The sequence below is a fragment of the Gavialis gangeticus genome, unplaced genomic scaffold, assembly GCF_001723915.1.
Source record: "Gavialis gangeticus isolate Ggan-Ray unplaced genomic scaffold, GavGan_comp1, whole genome shotgun sequence".
NCBI lineage: Eukaryota > Metazoa > Chordata > Crocodylia > Gavialidae > Gavialis > Gavialis gangeticus.
The window spans coordinates 51,627,412-51,645,214 of record NW_017729031.1 but is presented as its reverse complement, the minus strand read 5'-3'; the positions used below and the strand labels follow the sequence as shown (position 1 = coordinate 51,645,214).

At 40.2% G+C, this 17,803-nt stretch overlaps 1 protein-coding gene across 2 annotated transcripts in view; it reads right to left on the bottom strand.

Annotated features, from left to right (window-relative positions):
- Nucleotides 1–17,803, bottom strand: part of CERS6 (ceramide synthase 6) — a 310,243-nt gene that overhangs the window by 109,813 nt on the left and 182,627 nt on the right. The gene's annotated exons all lie outside the window — the stretch shown is intronic.

Sequence of the window (17,803 nt, the reverse complement as noted above, 5' to 3'; positions counted from 1 at the left end):
CCCCGCCTCTTCAGGTTGCACCCTACAGGGATGGCGCATTCCCCCCTGAATCTGCCCCCCCTAACCACTGCACTATACAGCCCCCCCCCCCCACTGAACCATATGCCCATGGGGCCAGGGCCTCCCACTCCTCCCCAACCCTTACCCCACTCCCCACTGCTGCACTGCATGGCCCCAGGCTTACTTTCAGCTCTTCCTGAGCTGCACTGCCTTGTCCTGCCCCTAGTGGCATGACCAGAGAGCAAAAGCCAGGAGGGACGGGAAGCCTGGAGACTGGTTGCAGTCAGAGGGTAGTAGCCATGTGGGAGCTCAGGGACCATGACTTAACCCCTTGTGGGATGCATGCAGCCCACAGACCACTAGTTGGACAACCCGGCCTTAAGACAAGGAAGGCCCTAAGATAAGAAACAAGATCGGAGGTCAGTGAAATTTCTGTTCAAGCATCACTGAGTATTCCAGAAATTATTTAAAATCAACTAAAAGAGTATGAACTTCTGTAGGTGTTTGTTTCAAATCAGTCATATAATCTTTTGAAAACATCATTTTGAAATTACTTTTCCATTTAACCAGGAAAGCAACTATATGATATGACAGTTTAATAAGTTTAACGAGAATGGAGGGTTTAACTAAGGGAGATTTTATAGACCATTCCTGATCTTTTTATTTATAGTTTGAAGAAAAAACAAAACAGTGAAACCATCAAGGTTTCCAAAGAAAATTGTACTCTGATGCATTCCTTGCTTTAAAACTGAAAAACAAATAAGGGCCTGAGCATACAAGTTTTGCCAGGGTAATTGTCATTATATCCATGAAAAAGAGTAGCAGAAAGATAATGCAACCTCTTCACCAGGGTAATTTTTCCCAGTTTAATGCAGAATTATCCCAGAAGGAATAAAAGTAAAACCCCATTGCTGTGAATTGCACTAACTTACGTGTTAGCTACTCCTGGATAGATACAAACCAACATTACTAATACACAGCAAACCTTTCACAAGATCTATTTAATGTTGAAAGCATGATCCTTAGTCCCATTCTGTTCTTACATCTTTTCACCAAGTCCAGGGGCATATTGAGGTGCAGGGGGGATGGGCTTGAGGGTGTGAAGTAGTGGCACTCCCCATTGATTCCTGCTCCACCCAAACTTTAAAACCAACTGTCTGGGAAGGGCAGCAGCAGTTCTATTCAAGTAGTGCTAAGAGTCAACTGACTTCAAGGCTCATTAGCATCTCCCTGATTCCTGTTAGTCTCTCTCCACCCCACAGGTGTTAATGACCACCCTTTTGAATGGTTTTGATGTTTCATTATTCACGCTATCCCTTCTTCTGTTTAGTGTCTGTTAGCCATTCCTGGTAATGTTGCTCTTTTATTTTACATCCCTGCAGACTGTTTTTAGCTCTAGTTAAAAACCTTAACTCATATATGGAAATATTAAGTCAGTACAGAAATGAGTGACAGTGAAGTACTGGAGGCACTGTCAAGATTATCAGAAAGACTAGATTTTGTTTTATGAATTTGAATAAAAGATCTGCATTTAACTATAATGACTACAGGACTAATGATACAATATCTTATATACTTTTAACACTTTATATATACCTTAGCAAATTAGTGTAGTATTGTAGTTGCATTTTTTTTGCGTTAATCTTAAACTAAATAATATAGTGTTTAGCCCCTTACCATATTAGTAAAGCCTCTCTTTAAATGGAGCAAAATATCTGTTGTGTTATACATGATGATGCACCACATCACCTGCAACCCCTTTTCAAAATCCTAGATCCAAGTCTTCCCCTCTCCCCACTTTATGGCTCTTGTACCCACAGAATACTCAGCATTGGCTCCAGGAAATAAAAAGCAATGGTACTAGGTATATAGCTGATGTTCTCCTCTGCCTTTGGACCCAGGCTACTGATTATCAATATACAAATGCAAGTGGAAATCTAACAGGTACGATCATGCCTACATACTGTACTGATAGGGTAACATTCAATATAACAGTCAATATTCTGATGGTGTCATGGCTTGTGAAAATTCATGCCATAGCTTCCTGAGCAGTACTTTTCCCCATGAAACTATTACTATCACACATTGGACAGCTCCTGGAAGCCTCACTGATTCCATAGGGCTGACTGTGGAATAAAGTAACACTCACTGAGAAGGGCTGAAAAGTTTAGCTTTAAATGATTGAGCTAAAACCAAGGCCAATATCACAATAAGCACAACTGAAGGGCTAAAGCAAATGAATGTGAAACAAAAATAGCAGAATGTAAGACCGAAAGTTTAGAAACAGTTTTGGCCAGGCATGAAAGGTCAGTGCTGTTAGCAGCTTTCCTGGGATTTTGCCTTAAATAAACCTGGGGTTCAAATTAAACTTAAACTCTAAGGGCACATTCCCATGAGCACACACATGCAGTTTGCAGTACCACAGACCCATTTATGGTGCTGCAAACTGCATGTGCCACATAGGCAGGCATTTGCCATGCTGCTAATTTGCAGCATGGCAGATTTTTTTTTGACACCGGGAAATCTTGGTGTAAAAAAAAAACAAACCATAAAAACCCATGCCGAAAAACCAGGGCAGCAGCAGCAGCATGTGGCACCTAAAACTAGACCTTGGTCAGCCAAAGCCATGCTTTGGATGCCAGACAGGGTCCATGCACCAGGATCACTGCCACTACAGTCCCAGGAGACCTGCAGGACCTCAGGTAAGGCTGCTGAGGCCAGCCCAGGTGCTGGCTCCAGCCTCACCAACCCCACCCAGGGCAACTTACCACATGCTAGAGAGTGTGTGTAGGGGCATTTCTCAGGGACAGCTAGCAATGGCACGAATATGTGCCACTGCTACTTGCTCCCAGGGAATGCCTGTTCCAGCTTGTGGGGGCACGCCCTAATGCCCTTTTGGTGCAGTGTCAAATCAGTGCAGCATCTATCATAATAAAGGATGATAAACAGCTGTTGAATTTACTGTCATTTACTAGGAACACTGCTCTCTCTCCCTCTCTTTCTTAAATAGAAAGAACTGTCAAAGCTTTCTATCAAATCCCCCTCTCTAAATGCATGATTAAAAGGATTTTTTTTTAAAAGAACTCCTAAAAACTTCTCCTGAGACAATGGTGTTGTTGAGAATTTTAAAATCATGCAGAAAAAATTATATGAGACGTCTGCATGTTAGCTAGCAGCTCAGGGCTGTTTTGCATCCATTGTCCTATCCAGTTATCTTTAGAAACACTTCCAGTTGGGCCCAGGCTTTCAAAAGCCTCTACGCAATAAAATCTGCATACTTTGCTCAAAGTACTGTTAACATCAAGCAGGTGAAAGAAAGGTCAGTTTTGATGGTAGAGAAAAAACAGTAGCATTATAAAAAAAGAAAAAAAAAAAAAAAAAAAAGAAAAAAAGGGGAAAAAAATCACCTTCCATTTGTGTTGTTCTTTAAGCTGTGAATTGTTGAAGAGGTAAGGCTGTATCTCTTAAAGGTACACTGAATGCTTCTTTTGCAAGCTTATATTAACAAAATGAGTTTGATTTCATTGCACTGTACAGTGACATATAGCATTATTCCCCAAGACCTCTTGCACCAACTAGAAGACCTCTAGAACCAAAGGGTGCCTATACATAACCAGGGAGGCTGCTCTGATGTGCTGGAATTACAGAGCGTAAGAGCAGACTCAGCTGAGTCTGCTAGAGCATGGCAATTACTGCACTCCAGCAGCCTCCCGTGTCTCATGTATCAGCAACCCATGCTTCAAAATGGCCACCATTTTGAAATGCAGGGATGCTGATACAAAAGATGCTCTGGCTGCTTTAATTAGGGAAGCTCTCAGAGTTGCTTTAATTAAAGGCCCCACCCTTACATATACGTACATAAATGCCCAAAGAACGTATTTAACACAGACAAACACTGTGGGCTACATTCACCAGCTAGGCATTTACATTTGTTTGTATACAAATTACATTTCTGTGCCAGTGCTGGATATGTACATGCAGGTGTACAATTCTCTATGCCACTGGGTGGCCAGGTAACTTACGACACACACGAAGCACAAGTATGCGTGTCTAAGATGAGTCCAAGGAAATGTTATACAAATAAAGTTAGGACTTTCATTCTGAAATTCCAATCCAGGTTACATACGGTATAGACCATTTATCTGCCTCGCTCTCCTTTTTGGGGACCCACTTACTTCTACAATGCTCACTCACACAAACCAACCATCTAGGTCAGTGGTCACCAACCAGTCAATCTCAATCGACTGTGGAGCCTCTGACAGTAGATCCTAGTCTGCCAGAGGCTCCACGATCAGGAGTGGCTGAACACACGTCTGGGCTGAGTCACACTCCTTGGGCTGGGCTGGGTGAGTGGGGTCAGAGCCCAGGCGGCTTGTCTGGGGGGGTGGGGCAGGGGAGTAGATCCTGGGGTGCCTTTTACTTACAAAAAGTGGTCTTCACCATAAGACCACTGATCTAGGCTCACCTCAGAGGAAATAAATCTTTGATGAACATTCCCTTAGATATATTCAGTGCAATTGTCAACCTTTCCCAGTAGTTTTATTGGAGTTCAGCATGTTCAAAGACACAACAGATGAGAACAATTCACATTCCTTATAAGTTAGTTCAATTCAAACCTATTTATTTTTAAAAATAAAATGCAAAAAATAATGATTTTTTTTTTTGTTATTTTAAAGAGCCTTGTGTAAGCTCCCAGTACTGGGGAAGATTAAAATTACTCTTTCAATACAAAAAACACATTAATAAGTGATTTTTTTAAAATTACTTTATAATGTGAAATACATTGATAGTTGGCATTCAAAAAGAGAGAGACATGTGCATCATTTAGTTGTACAGGAAATGCATTTTGACTACCTGGTTTGACTTCCAGGCTTGTATCCCAGGATAACATTTATTGCAGAGCTTTTGTTTCCAAACAGTCTTGATAATTTCTAACGTAAGTACTGCAATCTTCCAGTATCTTTTTCAAAAGACAATATAATAAAAAATATTTTGGCTAATGTTTTGACCTCATTATGCTAAAACAGGCCTCTTGTTCTCCTGGAGAGTTAATATCATAAGTAGAGCTGCAAGCTTTTCCAGGATTTAGGGCTTACCATTCATGTGTCACAAATGCCATGTGCAGCATGTACTTGCACCATAGAAGCGAAAGCTTGCCCTCAAAAGTGAATAGTTACAGGCTTTCTTTATCTTAGAGCAGTGGTTTTCAACCTTTTTAAGTAGGAGATCACCTTTGGCATTTAAAGCAACTCAAGATCTACCTTGTGCCTGCAACCCCCCCACCTCCCCAGCCCAGCAGGTAAGTCCGTGGGGAGGGAAGGGAGGCAGGGGGACAGATCGAGAAAAAACTATTTGGGGGTGCACCTCCCCAGGAGGTAAGTCCTACCTGGCCAGGACCCCACTCAACTTACACCTGCTCCTGCCTCGGCAGCACTGTCTCTCACTGAGGGGGCCTCGATCTAGCCCCCACCCCTTTCCTCTGCCATGGACTGACCTGCTGGGTTGGGGCACACACATGCGTATATACACACAGGCACTCAGCCCCCCACCCCAGCCTCGGATCAACTCCAAGGGGCTCCAAAATCGAGTCGTGGATTGAGATCCACTGGTTGGTGACCACTGCCTTAGAGAAACCATGAACCAAATGTTCTCTCTTATGTCTTGTAACAAGCCAACAGAATCAGAAAAATCCATAGGTTTTAATTTTTTTCCAAAGGAAATGAAAGCTTAATTTTTTTCATAAAGGAAAAAAATTGTAAAGGAGACAATAAGAGAACTTAATGTCTTCTCCAACAACATATTATAATATATATATTTACATTGATCATTGCTTTGATTTTTAAGAATAACCAGGCTCTTGAACTGTCATCCATATCCTTTAATGAAAGCACCATTATGTCTAACCTTACGTACTACCGTTGTACATTGTACGTACTACCGTTACTGACTCAACACACCAAAGACAAGAAATTCTGACATGATGTTGCATTGTTGCCACTTCCCCAGTGTGCTAGATCAGAATCACTGCTGTGAGATATTTGAATGTGGAAGCACACTGTATGTGCTAGGTAGACAAGAGTTGAGCCAAGGGAGCAGCTGTATATAATTTGTGTGCAGGTTTATGGATTTATGACAATGTGCTTATGTTACTTCAAAGGACCCTTATTTAATGTTTTTGTTTATCAATATATTAATGGTTTGTATGGCTTCTTTATGTAAATTTAGCTAACAATACTATTGTTGTCAAAACTAGGAAGAAACATATTCCTGTTTTACAAAATTTGGAGATTTCAATTTTTCCCCCCTTCCACACTGGAAGAAATGGAAACCTTTCAAAATTGTTCATGGGAAAAATAAGATGCCTTAAAACAGGCTATAGCCTGGTATTCAAATAGTTACATAGTTGGTAGGGTTGGAAGGGACCTAAGCAGATCATCTAGTCCGACTCCCTGCCATGGGCAGGAAAAGATGCTGGGGTCAAATGATAGGACATGCTGAATTCAAGTTCAAGTGTTTGTTTAATCAATTAACATATTCTGTGAGTGCCCGAACAATCAGGCTATTGGCTGATCTGAGGTGGCTTTCTTGTTCAACTGGTCTTGTTGGAGCTGTTTAAATGGGTTTTTTTATACATATGTAAGTGCATATTTTTATAAAATATTTAAAGTAGTCATTAAAGAACTGAGCTAAAGAGTCTGCTCATCTCTCTGGTCCAACATTTTTATTTATTTTAAGTAGAACAGGTCTAATAGGAGAGAATAAGACAGACCCACACCAAATGCCGTATAGAATGGAGACAGAATATGACACAGATTCAAGTTTCTCCTTTACCCAATTCAGTTACCATTCTGCTTGGTATTATGGAGTGAGTTGATTCAGAGTAAGGGTTTGAAGTTATGTCTCCTATATCTCAAGTTAGTCCTATAGCATTCTATTTCTATATATCTCTGTGAAAAAATTCAATTTTGAAAACTCAGCATTTTACAGGGAAGACCCTTAACTGGAAACAGTAAACTATTCCAAACAGTTCTAATGAATTCCATTTAGTCTCAGATGGGTAACTGTTTAAACCTTTTTCAACTCTTGGAATGCTACCATTGTGATCATGTTGACCCTAGTAAGCTGGGTGTTGTTCTCTCAGCACTGTTGTTTCACCATTTAAATTATATTGTTATTGGGAGTTTTAGACTCCACAATTAAATTAAGTTACAAACAAAGTGGAAAGAGTCCAAAGGACAGTCACAATAATTACTATATATACCAAATATAAGATGGCCCTGAATATAAGACAACCCCCAATAATTAGATTCAGTATATGGAAAAATTTATAAATGTGTTATAGTTTGCCAGATATAGAATCTAATGTTTGGAGATTGCCTTGAATTTGTCCCCCTCCCACTGCCACAGTAGGGAAAATAACTTGCAGGACAGGGGCGGGGGGGCGGTGACAGGTAGCACCCCTGCCCTCTGCCCACCCCACCTTCTCCATTAGTGCGGCTCGCTAATTAAAGCACCTGGCGCACGTGTAATTAAAGTCCTGCAGCACGTGTAAACATACCCTATGGTACTATGAACATAAGAAGAAAAGTAGGGAGACTGAGGTTATATAGTCTAGAGAAAAGAAGACTGAGGGGAATTTGATAAACAGTCTTCAAATACAAAAAAAAGGATTATTAAGAAGATGGCAATCAAATGATTTCTGGGCTCAAAGGGGACAGGACAAGTTGCCATTGATTTATATTTTAACAAGAACAATTTAGGTTGGATGGTTAAGAACAGCCTTCTAACTACGAGAATGGTTATGGACCAGATTATCTACAGAGATTATGTAGAGAGATTGTGGAATTTGTCATTCAAAGCTTTTAAATGCAGGTTGGAAAAGCCATTTGTTTGGGAAAGTTTAGTCAGGGATGATCCTGTCTTAGGCAGGGAGATAGACTAGAGCTAGAGAAAGAAGTTACACACAAACTAGTTTAAATCTGTAACAGAACAGAAGCTCAGTGCACATAAACCAGTTTCAAAATGGCTGAAACTGGTTTAAGACAAACCTGGCTGAATGCAGTATCAGACTTAAACCGGTTTGCCTCAAATCAGTTATGAAATTTCTGTCCCTTCCTGGTTCAAGCTAAATCACAGTCCCCCAGCATCCCACCATGTTTTCCAGCCCTGGGCTGGGCTGTGCTGTCTGCTCCAGACAGCAGGGCTAGTTTGCTTCAGCTGGAGCAGTGAGGGCTGGCTGACAAGGTAAAGGGGGAGGGGAGGGGAGAGAGGGAGAGCAAGCCCAGCTGGGGATGCAGCCCAGTCTGCAAGGGGTGGGGGGGACTGCTGCTTCCAGGCAAAACCTGACTGGGGGCTGGGGCCAGAGAGCAGGGGTTAAACAACCCTCCCTCTGCTCAAACTACTGCTGGCTGTGACTGTGGACTACAAATCCCAGAGGCACCTGGAAGCAGGAAAAGGAAGGGATGAGCAACCCTGTAGATTCCCACTGCTGTAATTCTGGACTGGAAATCTCAGAGACCTCAGGAGCAGCAGGAAGAGGAAGTGAACACACAGCCAGAGAGCCCTAATCTAGTGTCCCCTGGCTTCTGGCCTGAGCAACTGCAGGTATGTGGCTGCATTATCTGAATCAAAGGTAAATGTCTGTTCAGTTCTGTTTCAATTTAATCTGTGCAGTTTAGACTAACCTGAAAAGACTGAATTCATTCAGCCTTGGGCTTTTTGACTGTTTGTACCTAGCTTACGTGATTTCCTGAGGCCTCTACAATATAGAACCTCACCTTACCTTTATTGCAAGCATCAAAATTGAACATTTTCTCTCTTTACCGGATGAAAGTTCAGATTATCTCTCCATCATTTGTTTAACTTGAAAAGATTAACAAATGTGCAATGTGAGAGTATCTGTGCAGAATCAGAATGCTGTTTTGGCACTGGAGTGCTATTTCCATAGACTTATACTAACCATGTTTGGCATATGAAATGGGCTCTACAATTATTCTGAAATGTTTCGGTTTCATCACATTCACTAGGAATAACTAACTTAAAGGGTGAATCTGAATCATGTTAAAATTACCAGAGGTACTGCTGCATGCTGTATTAGTTATTTCTCAAATGGTTAACTGTCAATTATTTCTCACCTGTTAAAGTATTTCCTTTCAAAACAGCAAAAAATCCTTTTTCCTATTGGAACTGCAAACTTCTGCCTCCAAATACCTTCTTCCACATTTTTGGAACCATCCCAATAGCAAATGATGCCAACAATGCTACCCAAGCACTATTTTATATATAAGTGAACCATCCTTTATGGAGTCCTTGGAAAACATTACAGGAACAAGCAGTCTCCACAAACATCAGCATTTAACCACCTACACACTTCACATAACTCTATATCCTGCTACCTACAAAACTATTAAACACTGACAAAATACCAGACTGGAAACCTGGATAATTTAGTGATCTCAAGAAATCATTTACATTTCTTGAAATTTCTATACCAACTTGTTTGCTATTCTTTCTAGTATCTTGCTTTGTTTGACTTGGGCTATGATTGCTTCTCCTACAAAGAACAGCACTGTAATAAATTCTTCATAGACCCAAGGAGTCATTCATAGTTCTTGGCATAGTTCACAATCTCAGTGAAGAAAATATGACACACTATTTATAAGTCTCCCGAGGCTTTCTTTTCATAAAAATTGTGATTAAGCAAGCTGCCAGAAAGTTCTTCAATAAAATAGTGGGTAAAAAAATTGTTGCAATGTAGAGTGCTTGTTTTCTCTCGTCCTTTCATCCCCAAATAAAACTAAAAGTGATGTTTTTGCTAAAGGAAAACTACACGTAGAAAGAACCATAAAAAGCCAAGCTTAGCTATATTCACTTATGAATGCACTAGAAATTTCATATGTATTTGAGAGGGTAGGTACCAAAAGAGAAAACATGCTCCCCATCCTCTGCAAAGCACAGAGTGAAACTGATCCTTTAACAGAGGGACAGATGCAAGTTGTATGTTTCATACCTAACTTAAGCCTTAAAGAATAAACATAAATGGGACTGCACAGGTCTGTGCGCAAGTCTTATGCTCACAACAAACACATGGGTAGAGTGCAAGGAAGAAAACTTCTTAAGTGGTTCGTAGGTGTAGTTCCATGTAGGGTGCACTGCAGAAATGTAACCTGGGAGTTCCAAAAGTTCTGGACAGTAGTAGGAGATCTGAAAGTAAAGGTCCTTTTACCCATTCACAGTTAAAAATGATTTGGGATCCCTGCTGCAAGTGGGACATCTACCAAGCAGCCAGACACATTTTAACAATACAAGTTATCAGAATACTTCAGTCAAAGGAATAGGTATCTATCCTGCTTCCAAATGCTTTCCCCATCTAACTATCATTATTGATTTTTTACCTAGTCTAAGCTTCAGTCAGCTTGCTCTCATCTATCCAGCATCTGGCACCACTACTTTGTTTATTTTCAGTTATAAATTCTTTTATAAACAGAACTGCTTTTTCCCCTCCTCAATTTTGTCCTTGATGTTCAACAGCAATAATTCAGTAATTTTTATCATTAATATTCTGGGACAATCAATGGAGCTGATTTACTGAAATCTTCATCTCCTGGTTAGTGTAAGACTGTGGTTACAGAACTTCCCTCTCTTGGATGAAAAACTTCAGGCAAGTGGGTATTGGGTTTCTTATTCACAATATTTAATATATTTCAGGACCTCTTACCTTTTATATCTATGAGACAGAAAGAGAGAGAGAGAGAGAATAGAAAGGGAGATTGTGGAACCTAGTCACCAGTGAACTCGAGGTGCTTTGCAATCCTTGGTGAAGCAACGCATCTATAGACCCATTTTAGCTTTAGAGCTGTCTTGTATCTTTGGAGTGGCACAAGCAAGCCAGAGAACATTAATAGATCTAGACATTTGTGAATTTAAACCAATCAATTGTTTCTAATTTCCCATTTATAAACACTTCCTTCCTATTATAACACTTACAAACATTAGATAAACATGTATAAACATTTTAATGTTATAAACATTTCCCATTATATAAACACGGGTGAAATGTTTGTACATAAAAATATTTCTTTTCTAGACATCCTGCTCCTGATTGATTCATTCCTGGATATAATTTTCCAATTCCCCCTTCCTCCCTGAATTCAACCTATGTATTTGTATTGTTAACAATAAGAAGGACTGATGCAGATCTCATTAAAACCAACAAAGATGACATCTAAACTGAGTCACCACACTGACATTTATTAAGTTGTAATAATGTAAAAACTGTTGTAAAGTCAGAGATAGGGGACTTTAAAAGCAGTAAATAGATTACAACCATAGATCCATAAGCTTAGAAAAACTTGCTGAAAACATAAGTTTCTATATAGCTGAAACTCCTCATTGAAGTTATTTATAAGGTAAAGGTCATGCATCCCCATTTGCAAAACAGACTAAGGACTGATGTGCCTAATATACTTTCTATATTAATGTCTTCCACATACTAGCTTCCATTGTTTTTTATTAAACATTTAATATTCCAAATCATCAGCAATCACGGAAAATGTGAACAAAAGAGAAAAATAAAAACATGCTATCAACAAGGACAGGTTCAGGTCCCTTAGCCTCTCCTCATAGGGCCTGCCCTGCTGTCCCCTGATCATGCGAGTGGCCCTCCTCTGGACCCTCTCCATGCTGTCAGCCGCCTTCTTGGGGTGGGGGGGCCAGACAGGGAGATAGTACTCCAACTGCGGCCTGACCAGTGCCGCATAGAGGGGGAGGATCACCTCTTTTGACCTGCTTGAAATGCATCTGTGGATGCATGACAAGGTACGGTTGGCCTTCCTAACTGCCTCCCCACACTGCCGACCCATGTTCATCTTGGAGTCAATGATGACTCCAAGATCCTTTTCCGCCTCCGTGCTGACAAGAGGGGAGTTCCCCAACCTGTAGGTATGGTGCCGGTTGTTCCTCCCCAGGTGCATCACCTTGCCATTCTACCTTCCCCCATGAGCTATGGCTTGATGGAAGGCAAAGCTGGTTCTTGATTTTTGAGCCTCAATGTTGGCAGTTTGGTACTGGGTCCTGACAGCAACAGAGCAACATTTTGCTCAATTTTTCCTTGACTTTGCTATGCTCTTGAATGAAACCATCTTGGCTTCCAGCTATACTAAATCTAATTAGAAGTATTTTTATTAAAACATTGCCCAAATAAAAAAAATTTGGAAATATTTCATTTAACTTCATTATTTGTATAGGACACACAACAGTTTCTTTTATTCAAGAATGAATTCTCTGTTGCCAACAGGATAACTACAGCACTAAAGCTGGATCTGACAACCTGTCAGCAAAAAAAATAAGGCCAGATAGCCCATGTTTTACTGATCTGAGTAAATTACACACAATTAATTTTGATAACTACTAATATTAAAAGTTATAATGTGTAACTTGGGCTTAAGACAAACTCAGTTCAAACAATACTCATCCTTTCTTGCACAGTAAACTAGTCATTGTTTCAATTTAGTAATTTCCACTTTCTCCCAAACTTAGGTCTCAGTTCTAAAATTGTCAGAGGGGTTTTTTGGAATCTAGTTCTTATGTAACACAACTTCACAGAAGCCTTCTAAAGTCAGATTTTAGCACTTTCGAACCTAAAGCAAAATCTAATTTGACTTATCCTATAAACCTTATCCTAATACTCTAAATGTCAGCTGCATTATTACTAGCAATATAAGTATTTCTTAGGAGCAACCTTCTCTCTCATTCTGCCCTGCAGAATACATAGAATGACCTTAATCAAAATGTCACTAAAGAACTAAATTAGTAAAAGCTTAAAATCCACTCTCAGTGTCATAGGATAATTTAAAAGCAAAAGGCAGCAAGGTAAGTATGGAAATAAAAGCAGTAAAAAAATATACCGACTCTTAATGCAACTTGCTATATAATAAACTTTTTCCAAATACAGACTAAACAATGCAAATAACAGTAATAAGACAACAGTAGCTGAAGTCACTGTGATAAGCAGATATTTAAATCTACTCTCTAGTTAGTCATGTTTGGAAAGATAAACAGCTATGAGACAGGTGGGTATTAAGTACTAAGCAACACTCAGCCTTGGTATAGCGCCAATGAAGCCAATGGACTTGTACTAGGGCTGAATTAGCCTTGTATATCAGGTATTATCCCACTCTGGAAACCTTAAGATATGTCTACACGACATTCCTAGTAGTCCCATGGAAGAACACTTGTACACATCAAACCTGGAAACAGAATCATTAAGCAGCTCCAGGTGGGACTGTCACGGCTGTTCTTGAGCACACAGAGACAGAGATAGGCTATGGGGGGAGGGACAGGTTGTGACTTGACTGCTGTATTTCCACATTCAACACATGCAAGTATGACTAGATGGGTGGAGCTTGCTTTGGCAAGTCCCTCCCTGAAAGCGTTAGGAACACAGCATAGACATACTATTCACTACATGATTCACTAGTACTCTCCGGAAGTGAGGTCTCAGAGGCAAGCCTGAGCTGCAAGTTACTTGTTTTATTTGAACTACAACAGTTCTCAATACTCGTCTTTTCATGTATTTTCCACAGAAGCAACAGAAACGATTACTGTTGTTCAGCACCAGTATAAGCTTGCTTTTTCAGCTTGGCAACTGCAGACATTGTATAAAGGACAACTTCTGGGACTAGTCTCAATCTGCCAGAATAGAGTGGAAATATTCCATAGATCTTTATAGTAAAATCAAGGTTAAAAACAGATTTCATCTACCAATGATTGGCTGGGGAGCTTTGCTACCACTATCTTTTTCAGCAGTTTCTGGGGTTGGATAGTTCCCCACTGGCACTGTTTTTTGTCATGATAAATCCCAAATTTCTCTTTGGATTTTCCCCTCAGTGCACACTTGGCTACAATATAAAGTAATATTTAATATTAGTGATAGTAGCACTCAAGAGCTATAATGAGGATTAAGACTTCTTTTTGCACTGTCTATATAAACAGGCTCATATATAAGCAGGAACAATACCTGTCTGAAGGACTTACAGTCTAACAGTTACTAAGCTTTGCTTCCACGTGTCCATCTTTTCAATTATGTTTCCCAGAACTGTATCATTAATATTGAGGATGCATTTAAAGTGCAGGAAAAACCTCATCTTAAAAAAAAAAAAAAAAAAATCACAGAAGATCCTTGTGATCCTGAACTAAACACATTTATACATGCAAATAAACAGGCTCTCCCAATTTTTCTTTCTTGGTTTAAGATTATTAAACTATACAGTGTGTATCAATTTAGCCATGTATGCCAGAAATTGACTTCTTCTTATGTAATGTTTACAACCCATGGGAAGCGCCTTTTACACTCTCCATCAATAGTAGGGACTCGCTACAACCAGTGTGTCCTATTTTTGGGCACCATATCTTTTTTTAAAGTGTGAACGAATTGAAGACAGTCCAAAGAAGAACAACAACAGTTATCAGAGGTGTAGGAACCAAGATATATGAACAAGGTTGGAAGAACCAGATTATTAAATCTAGCAAAGAAATGTCCAAATGGTGATTATTTAACTGTCTGCAAATACAGAAAGGTGATTAGGGAAGGTGATCAATTGTTCTCTATGTCCAGTGGGAGTAAGACAAAGAGTATTGGGCTCAAATAGAAATAATAATAATATCACCACCACCCATAATTATAAGTATAGTTAATCACTAGTTACCTAGAGAGGTTACAGAACCTCTGTCAATGGAAGTTTAAGTGCAGGTTCGAGACAGGATAGTTTAGACAAAGATGATCCTGTCTTATGCAAGGGGTTGATAGATCTCCTTAAGTCTCCTTCCAGCCCTATTTTTCCATGATTCCAGAAAAGGAAAATCACCAACATTACCACCACCATACATAGTCGAAGCTTTTTTACTGAATGGCAGCTCTGTTAGCTGACACTCTTGCAAAAGTTTGGATTTTCTGGATATGCAGTGTCAACATTTTATATTATTTAGTTTGGTAATGGTCCTTAATGGTCCCTAGATTTGGGACAAACTGGGAGGTGCAAGCCAAAAGTCACTAGCTTTGCAGGTCTACGGGATTCATTCATAGGTTTGTTCCCAAGCTAAGCATTCACCTTTCCAGAGATATGCATATAAAATCAGTGGCACAGAGAGGGGGAAAAATTCACATTTATGAGCACTTTAATATTTGAACAGTTCTTTGAAGATATAATCACCTTTTCTGTGTTTTTCTACAGGTGGTCAGGAGGCTTTGAGAGCCTTTGGGAAAAATCAAGAGTTCAATAAAATGTTGCAGCCAGCATGTGGTCTTTGAAAATGCTATTGTACGCATCTCCTAAGCACAGAATGTCGTGAAGGGATGCTGGATAACTGTCAAAAAGGCCAGCAGCCTTTTCAAAGGATCTATGATCTAGGTTGCTGCCTCCCACTGGCTTAGCTCATATGTAGCCAGTCAGTCAGCAATGCTTGCTGAAATGTGCTCAACTGCAACCCTTGGTTGGGGGCCACAATTTCAATGAAGGGGAGTATAGAATTATCTCTTCTTCAATAGCATATTTAAATATAAGCTTTTTTGAAAAGAACTGTCCTCATCAGATGAATTCTCATTTCTAAAATACTGAACTAATGCATTACAGAGAGGTCAGAAACCTTAATGTTCTTTGCTCAAACACTGTTGACCTTGAAGGTTAAATCAGTCTATACAGCAACACTCCTAAGCAAAGTGTGTTGATAATGGCAAAATGACACTTGAAATAAGGGTTGTCAAAATGAAAAATGGAATAAGCTTCCTCCCTGTGAGTTTTATTAAAATTGAATGTTGCACAGTCAGCTTTATTACGGACAACAATTTATCTCATCAATGTAAGCAGCCATGTTTCCCATCCAGGTTGTACTTCCTAATGTCACTTGCTCTTTCCATGGTGTAACATATTAAGCCAGAGGTGAGGGGGCAGCAAACAAGACCAGATTCCACATAATTTTACAAAAGGTACAATGTCGTTTTCTTAGGAATAGGAAAAAAATCCCTACAATAGCATGCATAGAGAAAACTTGGTAAGTTCCCATGAAATAAGTGACTAAAGTTCCTCAGTGAAGAAAGTAATGTGTGACAAAATGTACTTTGAGTCAGTCAGTGTTGGGGAAGTGGTATAAATGATACTGATCGCCCACAAGCCTGCTGAGGCTGCAGGTGGGGGGTGAGAGAGAAGAAAAAGTGAACTTTCAGCACATTTCTTTCAGAGAAGACTAGTAATGTTATTCTCTTCATGATGGGAAATGAATCCTGCATTCCTTCTTCATTTCCACTAGAAGAGATGGTTTCAGGATTAAAAGAAAAGAAAGGCAGAAGAGTTGAACGTAAAAGGAAATAAAATTAACAATAGTACAAATATGGGACATAGCAGGGCTCTGTTGATTTCACATTTTCTACCAACTCCTACTTTAGAGGCAGCATTTGAATCATGTCATTTCAGCCAAAAGTCTTCAAAGCATCAGAAAATGCCTCTGATACATAAATGAGTGTACCAGTAAAGATGCAGAGATGCTGCTACCAGGAAATGTGACATAAAAGGAATCTTAAAGGAATGAAAGAGAAGAATCTATTGGGGGAGAGAGGCAAAGGGGGAGCAGTAACACCAATGTAAAAGCAAATCTAAGACACTTTATCTAACAAAAGGCAACTGAAAAACTCCTCTAGAAGTGCCGTGTACACCATAGGCCTATCAGCAAGGCAGAAGCAAATGAATGGGACAGAATAGGTCCCTGAATGTTCTCCTATACATGAAACCAGCCAGACACTACCCACACTATCCTGTTGTGAATACAGAAACCACTGCCCATTTTCATACTATGCAATTTTAATTCTGTAACCAACTCTACAAAACACAAGACTACTTAGTTTTTCCACTCATATCTTCCTGCTCCAGAATACAGCTGGTTGGAATTACACGATGCATCCAAAGAGCAGTGCACATTTTAACTAAATTATTGTGCAACACCCATGCACACACTGGGTTGTGTAGTGTGTGTGTGTGTGTGTGTGTGTGTGTGTGTCCTGTTGTTCTGGCCACGTGCTCAGCGCATGGCAGGCTGGGGTCTATGTCTGGGGAGAATATGTAAAACTCTCTGGCCACACTGGCCAAGGGAAGGCAGAGGATGCTTCAGGCAGATTGGTGGGGAGAAAGATTAAAATGTGGCCTTCCCTGATTCGACAAGGTTTGGGTGATGTTACACCAGATATACAAGAACAACTCATTAAGGTTCTGGGGCTCTTATTCATCTGCCAGCTGAGAGCTGCACAGCTGCACTGGGAGCTAGAAAACCTGCTCCCCATGGTGGGAAGTTGTCCCCCCACCCTTCACTGGAAAGACAAGCAAACACTATTTAAAGGAAAAGCCTCAGGTAGAGGAAGAAAAAGTCTGTTTTGGAGTTTGAGTCTCCTATTTCCTCCCTCTTCCTTTTCCTTTTTTCTTTAAGTGGGACCATAAGGGTATTAGTCACTGAAGCAAACTACCCAGGAATGGGTCCTGGCAGTTACTGGCTCCAGGGGCCTGGCCCCCTCTGATTTGTAATTGTATCGTCTCAGCATGGGGTATAGCTGAGACTGGGTGTCTAGCCCACAGCCACAGACCTGGGACTTTTTTTCTGCTGTTTCTACAAGTATGGTGTGTCAACCTAGCTGCGTAGCTGAACCCCAGCTATACATTCGGGTGTCAGTGCAGCGTAGGTCTGGTTGGCTTTTGCTGCCCAGTTCAGGCCCTGTAAGATAGGCCTGACCTTTGCTTCAAAGTTTTTATCTTGTAGTTTCTGC